Below are 14,978 nucleotides of genomic sequence, written 5' to 3'. Positions count from 1 at the left end.
TACAGGCCAGAGGTGCAGGGGATGAGAGGATTCACCAGAGACAGAGTGGGGAGCAGAACAGACAAATGTATTGAAGTACACTGCTGAAGGGAGCAGTAGGCAGGTCAAGAGAGGCCTGCCACTCCATGTGGGTCTCCTCCCTCCTGGCCAGAAATTGAACTCATGCTGCAATGGCTGCTATAGCTTCTTAGTGCTATGCTTTAACCTGCTGTGCCACTAGGGAGGGCCCTCAATGTTCCTTTTAAGGCAACTGTTTCCCTGTTAATTTTCAGTCTGGAAGATCTCTCAATTGGTCTAAATGGGATGCTAAAGGCCCCTTCTGTGTTGCTGTCCATCTCTTCCTTAAGGTCTCTTAATATTTGTTTTATATATTTAGGTGACCTCTGGATCCATATATATTAGTGGTTATTATGATTTCTTGATGGGGTGAAACATTGATTAGTATATAACCTCCATCTTTGACTCTTTTCCCTTTTTTTGCTTAAAATCTATTTTATCTGATAGTTTATTGGTTCCTGCCTTTTTCTTTATTGTTCACTTTTCCACTATTTTACCATAAATCTGTTTTTATTATTAAAACAACACATTTATTATTAAAATAACTAAATGTTGGCATTTGGTAGTGTAATTGTTCCCATTATCTGAACTCTTGCAAGACATAGTCATAATATTCACAATGTTAGAAAAAAAACACAATCTTGATAAAAAGCAAAACATTTAATACACAAGCAGCCAAGGTCTAATTGTTAACAGTCATGATAACAATGCACTTAAATTGCACACTTTAACCTCATCACTTGGAGTGATGCGGCAGTGGATGATGCACTGTTGCAATACAAATCACAGCCGCCAACACCAGTGGACAAGGGAAAATCAGTGATGATAGATATAAATGATAAATAAACTATGCTGTATCTATTTGACACTAAAACCAATGGTTCTTTGGGACATTATATGAATTTTGTATCACTATATGAATTTTGTAACTGTATCCCAAAACTAGGATTTTCCTTCCAAGGAGGGAGGTTTCTTGGGACTAGAACTTACAGTACTAAAACTTGGACAATCTCCTATCAACCAGGGTAACTGGTCACTCTAGTCAGTCAGTCGTATAAAAGAATGCACATAAAACACTTATGCCTAGTACAGAGAAATGTACGTTGGGGTCTCAAGGAAGTTGAGTCTGAACTTTGGGGCACAGAGATGCTCAGAATTTTTCCAATGGTGGAAATGAACTGGCCCTACCATGTAGAGGGAGGTAAGGAACTTTGGTGAGGGGTGTCCAATATCTGTGAGGTGGATTTAGGCTTATAGCTGTTTCATTGTCTATGATTCTCTAACAAGCTATATAAGAAACTTCAACTACGTATTTGGGGTTTTTGTTGTTGTTGCTGTTTTTAATAAGGATCACCAGTAAGCAAGATAATGAGGCAACTAGATCCCAGGAAAAGACTGGATGTGTTGACACACAAAGTTCAAAAAAAGCATCTGGGTTGTTCTTTAAGTGGTTTAAAGTCCTTGTTAAATAAAATTCAGTTAAATACAAATTTCAAACAAACATCAGTTTAAAAACACAAGTATTTCCCATGTCGCATGGAACATCTTTATATAAACAATTCTTCATTGCTTATTTGAAATTTAATAGGATCCTGTATTTTTAATTGCCAAATCTGAATACTACAAGTGGGAACTTAGAAAATGTAAACTGGATATTTTAAATCATGATATGGCAAAGTTCAGAGAGTGAATGATCAACCGATAGACAACTGAAAAAAAAAAGAAATCATGACAAAGGAGTCAAGAAGGAACAATAGAGAAAGGAAAGTCTATTCAATAAATGGCAGTAGAAAAATTGGATTGTTACATGCAAAAGAATGAAACTAAACTATTCTCTCAAACCATATATAAAACTAATTGTAAATGAATCAAAATCTTGATCAAAGAATGTAAGACCTGAACTATAAATACATAGCAGAAAACAGGCAAAATGCTATGATAATGGCTTTAGTGATGTCTCTAGGGACTCAACCAAAAATGTAAGAGAAACAAACCAAAAATAAATTGGACTTCATCAAACTAAAACGTTCTACATAGCAAAAGAAACTATCATTGAAATGAAAAGATACCTACCAGTGGGAGAAAATATGCACACATCATATATTCAACAGGGCACTAATACTCCAATCAAAAAACAAACAAACAAACAAACAAACAAAAAACCCTCATACAACTCCACAACAAGAAAACAAATGATCCAATGAAAAAAATGGGTAGAAAAGACACTTCTCCAAAGATGACATACACATGGGTACCAGGCACATGGAAAATGCTTATTATCAGGGAAATGCAAAACAAAACCACAATGAGATACCACCTCACACCTGTGAGAATGGCCCATTATATTAAAGACTAGAAACAACCAGCACATGCAAGGATTGAGGAAAAAAAGAACAATGACTCACTGATGATGGCATGTAGGCTGGTCTGGGAACTGCGGAAAACAGTACGGAGGTTTCTGAAAACATTAAAAAGTAGATCTACTATTTAATTCAGTAGCCTGTCTCCTAGGGATCTACCCAAAGAATACAAAACACTAATTTGACAGAATATATGTACTCTCGTGTTCACTGCAACACAATTTTCAACAGCAAAGCTATGAAAACAACCTAAGTACCCAACACAGATGAGTGTATAATGAAGACGTAGTATATGTACACAATGTAATACTACTCAGCTATTTTTAAAAAGGGTGAAATCTTGCCATTTGCAACATAGATGAAACTGGAGGGGATTATGCTAGACAAAATAAGTAAGGAAAAGGACAAATACTGGATGATTTCACTAATATGTGGAATATGCAAATCAAAGCAATGGAACAAACAAAACAAACCCTGGAAACCTGACTACAGAACTGAGATTACCAGAGAGAGTGGGGGTGGAGGGCAGAGCAATGGAGGAAGGGAACCGGGTGGACTATGACAGAATTACTGGGGCTTTGATGGTGAGTGTGGTATGTCAGTTACATACCTAAAATATACTCAGTGCTGAAAATCAATGTTTGCTTAAAAAAACATAATTTTTAAAAAAGATAAAAATCAAATGTTAAAATGGCTATCACTGAATGGCAGTATTAGAGTGATTTCACTTTTCCTAATCTCTATTTTTCAGAAAATGTTGTCTTAATGTTATATTAAAAAGAATTAAAACAGTATGGCTTCTATAATGGAAAAATCTAGAAAAACCCCTAAGGGCTGTACTACTGAGACTCAACTAGCAGTTATAATACACAGTCCCCCAATATAGTGGCCCTCTCCCCCCCAAAAAAGTAAGAGTCCATCATCACCTAAACTCAAACGGAGTGTTTTAGATCAGTGGACAGTTCATTTTCAAATGGGGTTCAAGGGATCCAGTTTATTCTGTCTTGTGGTTCCTCCATAATCCAAAGTTGACCTCTAAAGTTATCACATGTTGTTTCTATCTCTATTTAGCACAGTCAAAAGGGAAACTGAGAATGAAAAAAGTCTGGGTAGAAGGGTATTAGGTGGGAAGCTTAGACACCAATTTAATCCACATTTCAAGCACCAGAACTCATGCAGCAGCTCCTGCCGACAGGGACATGAATAAAAACTTGAAAAACTAAATGCATGACATGTTCCCAGAATGTTTCATATTTTTATGACTATTTGATAAAATCATCTGAAAAGTCATCTATAAGAAAAAACTGTTGATAAGTACAGTCAAAACTTTCTCGAAAGAAAAATGATAATAATGAGTAAGTCCATGGAGGGGGAATTTTCAGTATTAAACATGGGAAAATATTAAAAGTTTACAACATTGAAATCAGAATGAAAAATGAAACAAATCTATGTAATATATAGCATATACAAATACATACATATATGCATGGGGGAGAGAGAGAGAAACAAAGAAAGAGAAAGGGAAGCTCAAAAAATGACGAGTATGAATTAGAAATTGCTTGCAGTGGTTAAATGGCCTCCCCACACACAGGGCCAATATGTGACATCCATTCCCTTTAGGGTCCTTCCTGAAAGTTGCACTGACTCCTGCCTTAATTATAAATCTTTCATTATTTGTTAGCCAATACTTTTGTCCAGCCCTTACTGCCTCAACTTTTGTAATAATTGGGAGAATTTAGTTCAGTGACTTAATCTGGTGATTTACACAGATGATTTACTTATGTAAAATCCAGCAGGCTATAAATTTAAGATTTATTCCATCAGGCTATAAACTTTATTTTATGTAAATTATATCTGAAAGAAAGAAGAGCACTCTTTGAGCATCTATAACGGGGGATATGGTTAAGCCTATATAATCAAGAATGACTTTTCTTGACTGAGCTAGAATCTGAACAAGCTGAGGGCACAGTAGACTGGACTGAAGGATTACCACTTATCACAACCCTGAATGAGAAGTATGTCTTGGAAAAGCACACATCTATATTGGCTTTTAAAACTTTTATAAAGTTGTCTATGACACTTAAATTGTTTTTTTAAAAGATCTATTTATGCATACAGGTCTGGGGTACAAGCCACAGGTGCAGGGGTGGTGAAAGGATTCACAAGAGAGAGTAGGGAGCAGAACAGGCTGAGTGACGAAGTCCACTGCTGAGGGGAGCAGTGGGTGGGTCAGGAGAGGTCTGCCACGCCATGTGGATCACCAACCTGTCAGGGATTGAACTCACACTGAAGTGGCTTTAGCTTCTTAGTGCTGTGCTTTAATCTGCTGCGCCACCAGGGAGGGCCCAACATTTAAATTCTTAACCCACCTGATAATATTTTTGTGTGTAATATTTGGTAAGGCTATAATTTAATATTCTCCATATCGATAACCAATTACTTCAACCCCACTTATTGAAAAAAATTATTCCTTTTCCATTGTTCTGACAGGACAGCTGTATTATTCAAGTTTCCATATCTACATGAGTCTCCTTCCAGGCTTTCATTCTATTCTGGCAGATACTTTATATCTCTACTCATATCACCTATCTTTAATTACTGAATCTGAATCAAGACTTTTCATAGTAAATAGGTATGTGTCCCCAGCTTGTGTTTTTCCAAGAGTACCTTGTCTACTCTTAGCCCCTTTGCACTTTCATAAACATCCCAGAATTTTTAAGATGAGCAAACATTTACTAGGATTTTGATTGTTTATGCATTGAGTAAATACATTAATTTGGGAGAGAATGACATCTTTATGATGTTGTCTTCCATTCCATGAATATGGTGCATCGCTGTTTTTGGGGTAACATTAATTCATTAAATGATTATTTCCACAGTGTAGGTCTTGTGTGTCTTTTACTAGCTTTGTTTTTTAGTTGTTTATATATATATATTTTTAAAGATTTATTTATTTGTGCATATAGAACTGGGGTACAGGCCAGAGGCTCAGGGGCAGTGAGAGGCTTCACCAGAGACAGAGTGGGGAACAGAACAGGCAGATCGACGAAGCACACTGCTGAGGGGAGCAGCGGGCGGGTCAGGAGAGGTCTGCCACGCCATGTGGGTCCCCTCCGGGGCAGGCGGGGATTGAACTCATGTGGAAGCAGCTTTAGATTCTCAGTGCTGTGCTTTAACCCGCTGAGCCACCAGGGAGGGCCAGTTGTTTATATTTTTAAAGTTTCTGAATTATTTTTATTTTTTATATTAGTTTCATTGCTAAGTAAAAATGTAATTAGGGCCCCCCCTGGTGCCGCAGCGGGTTAAAGCACAGCACTGAGAAGCTAAAGCTGCTTCCACATGAGTTCAATCCCCGCCTGCCCCGGAGGTGACCACATGGCGTGGCAGACCTCTCCTGACCTGCCCGCTGCTCCCCTCAGCAGTGTGCTTCGTCGATCTGCCTGTTCTGTTCCCCACTCTGTCTCTGGTGAAGCTTCTCACTGCCCCTGAGCCTCTGGCCTGTACCCCAGCTTTGTATGCACAAATAAATCTTTAAAAAAAAATGTAATTAGTTTGTATAAGTACCTTTTTAGCATAGTTAGCAAATTTAGTAGGCTTGCTAAGTGTTCTTAATCTAACAATTTATAGATTATTTTGGATTTTCTACAAAGAAAATGATGTCATTTATGATTTATGACAGTTTTATTTACTTCCTTCCAAAGCTTATACATTTATTTCTTTTTTTGCCTTACTGTGCTGGTGTGGGATTCCAGAACAATGATTAATGGAAGTGATAATAGATAGTGTGTATCTTGTACTAAATCTTAAAAAGAATGCTTCATTGTTCCAGAGGTAAATAGGAGATAAACTTGCTGAAGGTTTATTTTTTGCTCCAGAAGGACGTTTCCTTCTATTTTTAGTCTGCTAGCAGCATTTTTTCCCCTTAGTCAAGAATAAGTACTGGATTTTAACCAAGTGACTATATAACTTTACATGCTTACATGGTGTTTCTCCTTTAATCTGTTATTAGAGAAGGAAATTATGTCAATTGTTTTTTAAATGTTGAGCCACTGCTGTATTCCAGGAATAAATTCAGTGTGGTCATAATATGCAATTTTTTTTCCTGTTGCTACATTTATTTTGCTAATAATTTGTTTAAGATTTTAAAAATCCATGTTCATTAATGAACATTACCTGTCATTTTCTTTCTTATACTCCCTTATTAGGTTTAAATATCATGACCATACCAGTCACTTAAAATAAATTGCAGTGTCCTCTCTCTTATAATTTTCTGGGAGAGCTGGTTTAAGATTGAGATTATCTATTTCTTGATTGCTAGGTAGAATTCAGCATAATGCATCAATAGGCTCTTGCTGATTTTCTGTCTAGTGGTTCTATCATATGCTGAAATTGGAGTGTTGGAATCCCCACCTGTAACTGTGGTTTGTCTGTATCTCCTTTTATCTAGATCAGTTTTACTTCAGGCAATTTGAGACTCTGTTGTTGAATACATACACAATTAGGGTAATTATATCTTTGTGTTAAGTACTGACTGTGTCCTCCAAAAGTCCTAACCTCTGGTATCTGTAAATGCAACCTCATGTGGAAACAGATGCAGTTTATGATGAGGTCCCTTACAAAAAAGATTAGGGTGTTCCTTACAAAAAAGAAAAATTGGGCCACAAATATACAGGGAGAAGAAAGCCATACAATGACAGAGCAGAGATTAGGGTGCTATAATTATAAGCCAAAGAATGCCAATTGTTTTTAGCAAATATCAAAAGCTAGAGGAGGCAAGGAAGGATTTTCCTTTATAGGTTTTATAAGAACCATGGCCTAGTGAACACCATAATTTTGGAATCCTACTCTGTACAACAATGGGATAATAAATTCCTATTATTTTAAGTCATCTTGTTTGTGGTACTTTGTTACAGATGCTCTAGGAAACTAAGAATTTATCTTCTTGGTGGATCTGCATTTGTCTTATGAAATATTCCTCTTTGTCTCTAGTAATATCCTTTGTTTTCAAATTTACTTTATCAGATATTAATATAACTCCTAGTTTCTTGATCAATGTTTGCATGGAAAAATCTTTAAATCTTGTTTTCAACCTATTTCATTTCATTTGAAGTTTCTTCTACACAGCATATTTTTGAGTCACACTTATCTATTTTGCCTATCTCTATTTTTCAATTGGTGTATTTCACCACTTACATTTAAGGTGACTACTGTTAATTTTTCAATCTGTTTCTATTTGTTTTCATTCCTTTATTTCCTTTTCTTACTTTTCTGTGGGCTATTTAGGGCTCCATCTGTATTTATTCAGTCCATCTTGTTATACATTTTTTAGTATATATTTGAGTACTCACCAGAGTAGTTCTCTAAGTATTATGATATAAATATGTACCTTATTATAGTTTTAGCATTTCAAGTGACATCATGAAAACTTATCTCATTGTCCTTATATCATTGCCTTGAGTCTCTTATGGTATTCTAATATTTGTTTTAATCATCAAATATGATTTGTAAAACTTAGGGAGAGAAAGATAGTGTATACCTCCAAATGTTTATTATTTTCATTGTAATCTCTTCCTTTTTTTTTTTTTTTTTGGTTAAGGATTTATTTATTTATTTATACAGAACTGGGGTACAGGCCAGAGATGCACAGGAGGAGAGGATTCACCAGAGACAGAGTGGGGAGCAGAACAGGCAGATCCATGAAGTACACTGCTGAGGTGAGCAGTGGGCGGGTCAGGAGAGGTCTGCCACGCCATTGTGGTCACCTCCAGGGCAGGCGGGAATCGAACTCATGCAGAAGTGGCTTTTAGCCCCTTAGTGTGGTGCTTTAACCCGCTGCGCCACCAGGGAGGGCCCGTAATCTCTTCCTTCTTAATGATTTAAAATAACTTACTTTATTATTTTTCTTTTTGAAAATCTACTGTCATGAAAATTGGTATTCTGTATAGGTAATGCATCATCTTTCTGTTTTCAAGATTTTTTATTTAGTTTCCAGAAGTTTAATTATGTTGTGTGCTAGAGAGGAGTACTTTGGAATTTTCCTGTTTGGAATTTACTCAACTTCTTGCATAAATAGATTTGAGCCTCTTACCTAATTTGGGAGGTTGTAACTATTAGAACTTTAAGTGTGCCTTCAGTCCCACTCGCTCTCCAGTCTTCTGGGAATCAGATGGGGTAGATGCTGGCATTGTCCCTCACGCCCTCTATTCTTTTTCTTTTCTTTTTTCAGTCTGTTTATCTCTATTGTCCACACTGATTAATTTCTATGGATTTATTCTAATGTCCAGTGATTTTACCTTCATCATCTCCATTCTACTACTGAATCCATGCGGCAATTTAAAAGAAATCTTTTGTTATATTTCTTAGTTTTATATGAAATTTGATTTGTTTCTGAAACTTCTATTTTTGCTGGATTTACTGTTTTTTCTTTTGTTTGCAGAGAATTAGCAATGATTATTAAAGTATTTTATGATTGCCTCTTTAAAAACCCTTGTCAAGGATGTCCACATTCACCACTACTATTCAATATGGTATTGAATAGTAGTCCTAGCTAAAGCAATTATGCAAATAAAGCAATTATATAAAAGGAAATACAAATTGGGAAAAAAGGAAAGGTATCATTATTCACAGAGGACATGATAATTAAAATGATAAACCAGCGTCTTCCCTGGTGGCACAATGGGTTAAAGCACTGCATTATGAAGCTCTCCAAAGCCACTGCAGCACGAGTTCAATTCCCAGCCAGGGAGCTGACCACATGGTGTGGCAGACCTCTCCTGGTCAGCTCGCTGCTCCTCTCAGCAGGGTACTTCATCAATCTGCTTGTTCTTCTCCCCACTCTGTCTCTGGTGAACCCTCTCACCTACCACACCTCTGGCCTGTACTCCAGTTCTGTAAGCATAAATAAATAAATCTTTTTTAAAAAATGATAAACCAGCTCAGTAAAGTGGCAGTTTACAAAAACAACTGTCTTTCTATATGCAAATAATCAGCCTGGAGAGCAATAAATGGAGAAAACCACAATCATACCCAAAAAATTTAAATACATGTGAATAAGGCTAACAAAGGAGGTAAAGGACCTATACAAGGTCTATTATAAAACACATTTAAAAAGTAGACAAACACACAAAGAAATGGAAAGATTTAGTCCCTGCTCATGGATCAGAAGAATCAACATTATCAAAATGGCCATAATACCCAAAGCAATTTACAAGTTCAGTGCAATCCCAATAAAAATTTGAATGGCATTTTTCAAAGAAACAAAACAAATATTATGAAATTCATATGGAATTGCAAAAGACCCATAAATAGTCCTAACTAAAAAGAGGGAAAGTGGGAGTATTTCACTTCCAGGCTTCAAACTATACTATAAAGGCATAATAATTAAATTAGCAAGGTACTAGAACAAAAACCAGACACATAGACCAACAGAATAGAATTGAAAGCACACAAATAAAATCATACATTTATGGTCAACTAATCCATGACAATGGAGCAAAGATATACACTGCAACAAGGAAAGTCTCTTCAATGAATAGTGTTGGGAAAATCAGACTGTGACAAGCAAAAGGACAAAACCAGACAATCATCTCACACTACACATGAAAATCAACTCAAATGGGATAAAAGATTTGGATGTAAGACCAGAAACAGTAAAATACATTGAAGAAAATACAGGAAAAACATTCCATGACATAAACTCCAGAAACGTCTTTGAAGGCTCATCTCCAGCAAAAAAGAAAACAAAGGAGAATGTAAACACCTGGGACTGCATTAAAATTAAAAGCTTAGGTACACTGTGAGAGACAGTAACCAAAGGAAAGAAGCCCTACTGAATGGGAAAAATATTTGCATACTCCCTGAGAAGGGACTGATATCAAAGATCTACAAAGAGCTCATACAACTCAACAAAAAGAAAATAAACAACCCAACCCAAAAAATGGGCAGAAGACCTAAATAAGCACTTCTCCTAAGAAGATAGGATTTTTCAGTTTGTTTTTTCTGTTTTTAGGTCAAAATGACAACTTTCAAACAGCTATGTTTTCATTTTGCAGTTTCTCAATGATCTCTTCACATACACTATCAACATTTTTTATATTTATTATTCTTAATTTTAACAATTCCAATTTAAGAGGCTTATTCCAGGTTATCTACCTAGCCAAATTATTGAAAATGAAAATCTCTCTTATTTTCTTTTGAAGTTGAACTGCTGCTTTGCCATTTGGAACTTCCCAATTTGAGAGTTCCTATTTCTCTACACTCTGACCAACTTTGAGTATACATTGCACAGTTAACTGGTCTCTTTTCTTTATGCTCATTTTGCTTAGGTGTCTTGGACCATGTGGTGAGCTAGAGAATGGGAGATTTCAAGAACTGAAATTGGGCTTAAGAAGATGTGAAAACTGCCAGTTTCACAGGGAATAGGTGTGACACTTTCCTTCAAGTACTCAGACTGTCTGTTTAAACCACAAAAATAAGGTGAGGGTTAATAGAGATACAGTTATTTATAGGCTTAGGAAAAGAATACTTCTAGGTATGGAGACTTTTAGGTTGAGGAGACTTTCTATCAAATACTTTTGCAGCCAGACTTTGTCCAAACTGCAGTGAAAGATGATAGTAAACATCTGTTTTTTCATATTCTTAATTGCCTTACCTCCATTTTTTTTTTCATATTCTGATAAGAGTACAATGGTTTCCTCTACTGAAGCTTTTTAGTTGTCACAAGCTAAACTCTTTCCTAGCTTAATGAGTCGTAACATAGAATGAGCCTGGTAGATAAAATCAACGTATTCTTCTGACCAGAGATAAAAATGTGGACACAGGGCCCTCCCTGGTGGCGCAGCGGGTTAAAGCACAGCACAAAGAAGCTTAAGCCACTTCCACATGAGTTCGATCCCCGCCTGTCCCGGAGGAGATCCACATGGCAGTGGCAGACCTCTCCTGGTCAGCTCGCTGCTCCTCTCAGCAGTGTACTTCATCAATCTGCTTGTTCTGCTCCCCACTCTATCTCTGGTGAATCCTCTCATGCTCTGTGTCTCTGGTGTGTACCCCAGTTCTATATGAATAAATAAATAAAATCTTTAAAAAAAAATGTGGACACAAAGAGAATTTTTTGGCAATTAATTGCCATATTTGGAGCACTGAAATTAACTGCAATTCTAAAGCCTGGAAAATCTATGTAAATAAAAACATCCATGAAGAAGCTATCTAGGAGGAGCAGTAGAGAACACATGTTGAATATAGGGCCAAAAAAAATCTACCTGGTACATAATAAGAGATGCCATAATATTACAAAAACATCACTAACAGTAAAACACAAATACTCTTAGAGAATATTTAATCACTGTCTGAAAAGTGGTCACAGGTGGAATTGAGGTTCCTTTATTACCCCTGATTTTTCTTCTATTTGAGTGGGGATGGACTCTTTCAGGGCACAAATCAGTTGGCTCATACAGTCTAGGAGGCTTAAGTTAGCCACTCAGAACAGGAAAAGGAAAAAAAAAAAAAAGCAGAATGGAAAAAAGATGTGAGCAAAAGACAAATTCTAGTATGAATTAAGATACAGAATCTTAAGGTTAAATTTGTGTTCAAGTTGAAATGATCATTCTTGAGTTTAAAGAGAGAGAAAATAATCAGAGGTCAGATTCTGAGTACACTCTGGGCTCAAGTAGGAAGTAAAACAAGAAAATGTCCAAGGTAAGAAGGGGTCAAGGAAACTACCTGGAATTGAAAGAGTCCACATGTGCTTTCACGTGCTGAAGATTCCACATATTACATGGAGTAAGAGATTCCTGGTAGTGCAGTGGAAAGGGCCATGAGACAAGCACAAGCTCTCTGGTCACCTTGGCAGCATACCTGCATGAAAGTAACAACAACAAAAAGCAATTGTAATAAAGAAAAAAATGAAAAACACAAACAACTATATACCAGAGACATTTTAAGGGGTGGAGAGGGGATCAAACGTGGGGTGGGAAAGGAGCAAAGGACGATGGTGATGGCACACGGATGAACTGGTGGTGGGGAGTCCATGGGGATTACAACCAAGATGGAAAGAGGCACAAAATGAAGAATGACGTAAAAATAAATTAAAAATAATAATAACTGCACAAAAATAACAAAAATAAGTAAACCAGCAAAAACAGAAAAATTGGAAAACTAAATTCTATATGTGAATTTAGTCTAGCACCCGAGGTAGACTAGCTATAAATTCATACTGAAAAATAATTTAAGCAACTGGATAAATATTTTTGATCCTCCCAATTTTTTATAGGTATATAATTGTGCTAAGAGGAAAGTAAATTCTGAAAGGCTAAAAATCTAGTAAAAAGGATAAGAAATACTGGATGGTAGGTGAAAATTTCTGGACAGAGTAAGAAGAACTAGCTTACATCTAATCAGTTTCAATTATTGATAAAGGTGATATTCCTAGAGCTGAGGGTGAGAAGTTTTTCAGACTGACAAATGGGAAAAATCTTAAGATTTAAGATTTCCAAGTCCTAGGATAGGTAAAGACTTCTCCCAGACAATTTTACCTAGTGAAAACTAGGTCCAGATTACCAAGAGATACTCCAGAGGTCATGTGAGTGCTAAATCTACTTAGCACTGCTACCATTATCAACAACCCTAGCTCATCATGATTATCAAGTTCAGTAACATTTCCCTTCCTTAAAGGAGCATCCAGAGGGAAGAGTGGATTGTGAGAACATTACGGTGTTCACTTAACCAGAACCTAAGCAATTCCCTTTCCAAAAGAGCTGAATACCAAAAGCAGTGTTTCCTTACTACAGATCTAAGCAAGAGGTGAGTAGCGCTGAAGGGCTCACACATATGGAGAAGTTACCCAAATACTAGTCATATTTGGAGGCTAACACGGCTACACCAAGAATGTCAGGAGGGTTGGTGGACTAAATTAGACACATAGAGGAGACAGTAAGAGCTGACACCCTTAAGATGACCACAAAACAGAAATGCATGAGCCCAGCAGTATAAGGTAGTGTCCTGTAGAGGCAAGTTCTGATAATGTATCACATGGCCCTGTTCTTTTGGGAACACCAAAGACATGAATAAGGAAAGCTTAGAGCCCTGACATTTGCCAGTGGAGGCTGGTGAAGACCAAGGGGCAAACTACTCAGTTGATCTTATCCAGGACCCCTAACCTGAGTGTCCTTGGGTACATTTATATTCTGAAAGCATAAATGCCTAAGTTTATGGTGCGCATTAAACAGTTTCTTTCCATGTGTAATATATATCCTTTAACTTCTTCCTATTCTGGATCTCCTCTTCTGGGTAATAAGATTATACTTAGACCCCTTTCCTCTTTATAAAGTTTTACTTATTAAAATAAAAGAGTTTACTTACTAAAAAATAAAAGAGTGGGGAAGACCTGTTACTCCAAGTCTTTAAAGTGGCCAATGCTAATTTGCCTCCACAGAGATACCTGGTCTAAAGGTACATTTTTGTGCCCACAAGTCATGTGCACTGCTACAGAAATAATGGGGAGGGTGAAGGAATTAGGAGTAAAATCTTGATGGCTACAAAAGAGCAGGAAAAAACATTCAGGCTCATTTACTATTACTACTGCTGCTTGGTGTGGGAGGAAGTTATCTCTGTGTGTATACACACGTATACACAAATGTATTGGGTGAATATACTTTTATAGACATACATAGAGATATATATATTTGACATTTTCTGGAGATACCCCCCCATGCCACATTCTCTTATGCTGGGTAAATTGTCATTCTGCCACTAAAACAGAATGAAATCTTGATTCTTCTCTTTAATCCACACTCAGTTGGCCTTAGCATGTAACCAGCAAAATGCAACAGTAATGAACCTGAGCACTTCCAAGTCCAGATTAAAATAAAAAAGTTTATGCCAGATAAGTGTTTTTGTATTCTTTGGCACTCCTACATTTGTTGCAGCACTATTTACAATTGTCAAGCTATTAAAACAACCAATGTGCCCCCCCAAAATGAGTGGATTAAGAGGATGTTGTATACCTACAATGGAATACTACTCTTCTGTTTAAAATGAAAAGCTCCTGCCATTTGTGACAACATGGATAGAACCGGAGGTGATTATGCTAACCCAAATAAGTCAAAAGGGAAAGACAAATCCTGGATTGAGTCACTTATATGTGGATTATAGAGGAACAAAACAAAGGGTCAGATAAAGCCAAACCAATAGCAAGCACCAGAAATATGACTATAACTGAAGCTACCAGAGGTGGATGGGGAAAGGAAGGGGCAAGAACAAAGTTGGGAAGAAGCATCTGTGTATCCAGAGGGAAGAGTGGATTATGGAAAACAGTAAAGTGCTGGGCCAGATTAGGTAAGAGGACTAAGGGTGCTTTGGTGGCAGGTACGCTATGGTAGCACCTGAAGGGCGAGATCCTGTAATTCTAAAACACATCAAAGTTGTAAATCAATGTCACCTCGATTTAAAAAAAAGTTTCCACAGAGTGCACTTGAAAATCAGTCTCTAAACATTCCCTTTCAGATTGCTCTCCTTTAAGGCATGTAAATATGAAAACACCATGCTACTCTTTGCCTAATATTTTTA

General features: G+C 36.8%; 1 pseudogene; it reads right to left on the bottom strand.

The window, feature by feature from the left end:
- The window catches only part of LOC105853591, a 40,397-nt pseudogene that overhangs the window by 8,581 nt on the left and 16,838 nt on the right, over positions 1 to 14,978 (bottom strand).

The sequence above is a fragment of the Condylura cristata genome, unplaced genomic scaffold, assembly GCF_000260355.1.
Source record: "Condylura cristata isolate star-nosed mole 26May11 unplaced genomic scaffold, ConCri1.0 scaffold00013, whole genome shotgun sequence".
Classification (NCBI taxonomy): domain Eukaryota; kingdom Metazoa; phylum Chordata; class Mammalia; order Eulipotyphla; family Talpidae; genus Condylura; species Condylura cristata.
This window is presented reverse-complemented; position numbering and strand designations above follow the sequence as displayed.